Genomic DNA, 4651 nt, shown 5'->3' with positions numbered 1-4651 from the left:
GGCCTGGAGCATCTCCAGTGTAAGGAAAGGCTGAGCAACCTGTGACTGTTCAGCTTAGACAGGGAAGGCTGGGAGGGGATAGTATCAATGCTTATAAATATCTAAAGGGCATGTGTCAAGGGGGCAATGGGCACAAAATGGAACGCAGGAAGTTCCATATGAACATGAGGAAAAACTTCTTTACTGAGAGGGTAACAGAGCACTGGAACAGGCTGCCCGGAGATGTTGTTTAGTCTCCTTCTCTAAAGATAGTCAAAACCCACCTGGATACTTTCCTGTGTAAGCTACTGTAGGAAACTTACTTTAGCAGGAGGGTTCAGCAAGATAATCTCCAGAGGTCCCTTCCAACCCCTACGTTCTATGATTCTGTGAACCTCGATCGCGGGGAAAGGCCAAGTTCAGGGTGGAAGGACTCCTCTGACACCTGGCCATAAACAGCTTCTTGTCTTCACGGCATGTGCGCTGCCCTGCATGGAGTGCACTAGGCTCTGTGTGCTGGATCAGTGCTTTTAGTCCCATTTGCCACTTGAAAAATGCTAAGGAGACTGCACTGGGTGTAGTCTTGAGTGATCATAAGGTTCAAGGAAAACACACACAAAAAAAATCTAGTCTATCATCTTTGAATCTACACAAGAGAGGAAAGTTATTTTGGAATTAAGTCACGTTAAGAGTATTCTGATATATATTTTTAGTCTTAAAGGGCTTTGTCATTGTGCTATGGCTGGTTATACTGCAGTTCTTTTCTCTCAGGATTATCAAATGTGAACTGAATGAACAACCAAGGCACTGCATGAGCTTGAAGAGGTAACAGCCTTTATTGCAGTTGCTAGGAGCATGAGTTTTTTGCAACATGATTCACAGATGTGGTTGCCTTGTAAATTCATACCTTCCAAGAAAAGGTGTAATATTACCAGTACATCTTTCATGAGTTGTATGTGACAATGCACGTGGGTTAGATCTCTGTCTCTTCAATAGTGCATTCTTCAACAGAGCAGACTTTGGGCAGCCAGCTTAGCAGTTTCAACAGCAGCACATTGGTATAGTTAGTCTGGCTTTTGTGTTTGTTTCTGCTAATCTCTAAATTTACAAAGATAATATTATGAATGCTGTAACTGAACAACAACACCATTTTAGACCTTTTTAAACTTGCCAGTAAAGTGAAATAACACATGAATTTGTCTTCGCACCTGCATACTCCTAATTGTTGTTCCCAGTCTGGGTCGAAAGATACAGTCCAGCAAATCACAATTTGATCCTGTGAATCTCAACCTACTGAAATAAATAGTGATTCAAACACTCAGACTTACACTTCTACTGCATTTCAGGGCCTCCTGGAAATACCTCCTCATGTAGGCAGATGTGATTCAGATGTTACAGGACACCTTGACCTCTCAAAGCACAAGGTCAGCTGGAGTATCTGTGGGCAACTGCAACAGTGCTAGGTTGTGTTTAGCCACCAACATTCCACCTTTCATGTCCAGCTGAAAGGCAAAAGTGCATTTTTCGTGAAAATCTTTTATGTATTTCTGTTCTGGAATTGTTTGGTGCTTTGAAAGAGATTGGATTGCTCTGGTACAACACAAATATTTCAGAAATACGTTGTGATTGTTATAAAATGAAAATTGCTGGTAATGTCACCGGGTACTTTTCAGTATTTTAGCTGTTAATTTTAGCTGCTAATTCTTTGGGTTATATAAATTTTAAATTAAACAATGACAGTGCTTACATTCAGTATTTGGGTCCAAAGAAACAATGATAAAAAAGGATCTGTAAGATTCAATCTGTCTCTTTAACCAGGTTCTTAGTCAACTTTCATGTCTCCCTCTGTTTTCCTGTCCTTAAAATAAGAATGTTACCTCCTATTGGTTTAAAAGACAAACTGGTGTTGGAAAGGTGAGGATTGCATTCAGGAACGTAGACAATGTAGCGCCTCAAACAGGCTTTTGAAAAAGCAGCAATTGGAAAAGCAACATAGGAAGTCAAGATCTTTTCTTCCTAATTTAGGTTAAATCTTTTAGTGTAATTGGTCTTTTGGTAGATGCTGGTTTGACTCAGGGGTTCCGCAAACCCACCTCACTCCCCCTGTGTGCTGTTCAGTGGGACTTAAAGCCCACTGTGGCCAGTGGAGGTTGGAGCAAGGCCATCCTGGTGGATAAAAAGAGTATCTGGCTATCTTTTCCCCCAGAGTGTCATTTCAATAAAGACTACATTAAGGCATCCATAGGCAACTTGTCCATGTCACAGTGTCACAGTCAATCACTATGCAAATGCTTCCTATATTTCTGTGTTTGACTTGCAACAGCAATACTATCTGAATGCATATTCCTAATAGAACAGAACCTACTGATTCTGGAAAAGAGCTGAAGAAAATGAAATAAAGGCCACTCCTAAGGTTAGCTTGAGTTCTGCTGCAGGTCCCAGGCTAGATCAGAAAGACACTGTTGTTTGGGGAAGAAAATAGCTGGTAGCTATGGCAGCTCCTTCATACTGCCCACATCAGTGTGGTCAAAATCAAAATTCTTATTTTTGTGGCATTAGAGAGCTCTAACCCACAGTCTTCATTTTTGTATTATTAGCCTGACGAAACATGTTTAAGGGCAACCCTGAACACAAAGAGACCTCTGCACATGTTCTTTCCCCCGTAAATTAGCTCCAGATCCAAGCATGGGCTCAGTGAGACCAGCTGGTCTGTTTGAGAGAGCCCAGCACCATGTGCATCTCAGCATCGGGGCAAACCAGCCCCTGGATCACACCAAGCATGGCTCATTAGAGCATACACAGTTACATGAGGTGACTCGTGGCACTTGAGCAGTCTTTGGCAGAGGCAGTAATAGGAAAATAGTACCCTGGGCAGCATTAATCTGTCTTATTCGTGAGCTCATGCTGTCTGACTCATCTGCTCTGTGCTTCTCAGTTCCCATAGCAGACACAGGAGCTGTTTCCAGTCCTTTTCCTCACACAGCCTCAGTCAGCTCCTTGAGCGGCTCCGTGTGGTCTGGGCAAAGGAGGTCCCGTGCAGAGTGCTGGCTGTGAGCACACGTCACAGCCCTCAATCACCTGTGTCTATATGCAAACCACAGGAAGACATGGGCAGTATTAATTCTTCCACTTGATTTCCAAGCACTTTCCTTTCCAACTCTCTATTCTTCTACACATTCTGGTGTAAAATCCTCTTGGGTGCAATTTCTCACCTTCCCATACCGAGCAGTCACTGCCACATAAACAGCCTGAAAAGTGAAATAAATTGTGCTTAATCAAAAAATGAGATCTGCCCTGCTAGGGATATGCAAGTCCACTGCTTCATCTATTCTGTTTCTTGCTTGGAGGATTTACTGCATCTCCAAACTCCTGCTGCCTCAGAAAGTGCCGTGAAGAAAGACAGAAAAATGCATCCAGTTGTAATATTCTGTACCATAGGCAGACAGTTACAATTATATTTCTAAATATCCTTTTGTCTTTATACAGACTCAAAATTAAATATTATTTTTATATGATAAAAGTCAATGAAAATGTGATACAAGGTGCAAGTTTTCATGCCGTCATGAAATGACTGAATGAGTCATACAACGCTCTCTTTGATAATAAGAAATCCTTTTTTTTCTGACTTCAGTCTGTCACAGCTCTTTAACTTCATCCTCCCTCAGATAATGCTATTTGAATAAAGGGTTGTTTTTGTGAAAAGTCTTGTGACAAGGAAGAGTTATATTAAAATAACACTGCTAACGGTAAGGCAGCACACTCCTTTACTTTGCATGTGATGTTGGTAGTGAGAAACACCCAAGCTGCTCATATACTGTGGAACTGGGTGGTTTCATGACTTAAAAATCTCAGTGATTTACTTTCTTATGCTCTAACATAGAATCATAGAATCATAGAATTGTAGAATCATAGAATCGTAGAATCATAGAATCATAGAACTGCTCAGGTTGGAAAAGACTTTCAAGATCATCAAGTCCAACCGCAACCTAACCATACTGCTCTAACTCTAACAACCCATGGCTAAATCATGTCCCTGAGCACCACATCCAAACGGTTTTTAAACACATTCAGGGATGGTGACTCAACCACCTCCCTGGGAAGCCTGTTCCAGCACTTAACAACCCTTTCTGTAAAGGACGATAGTTCAGTTTGCTGCTCCATCAGGAACTGATGAGAGTTTAGATGCATAGAGACAGATCCCAAAAAATTTCAGAAGGAAGTGGATTGGAGTGTTCTCTGTTTGGAAAGCAGATGGGATACCCTTCCAAAGTGTTCGCTTGGCCCATCACTCAGGTAGAACAGTCTTGGGGAAAAAAAAAGTAAACATTTCCCAAAGCTGCAAATGAACGTGTATAAAAAAAAAAGCAGTGAAAAGTAGGAGTTTCCATTGGGAAGGACCCGGCACTTGGTCAAAGCAGCAGTAAGAACTGCATAAAAATAATTTTTACTGCTCATAATGATGTGAAGAGATACTTGAACAGTTATTATTAGCACTTTGTCCTCGTTTGCACGCCCTGTCACAACCTGTCTCTATAGAAAGCACAGTTTCTGTTTCAGGCTGTGAGGAGAACTTGGCTGGTAAGACAGAGAACATGTATATTGAACGGGGAATGCTTAAATACTTTTACCAACACAAGTAAAAGCAAATAGCCATCTTTAAATAAAAACAGAC

Source organism: Numida meleagris, chromosome 3 (genome assembly GCF_002078875.1).
Source record: "Numida meleagris isolate 19003 breed g44 Domestic line chromosome 3, NumMel1.0, whole genome shotgun sequence".
In the NCBI taxonomy this organism is placed as follows: Eukaryota; Metazoa; Chordata; class Aves; order Galliformes; family Numididae; genus Numida; species Numida meleagris.
This window is presented reverse-complemented; position numbering follows the sequence as displayed.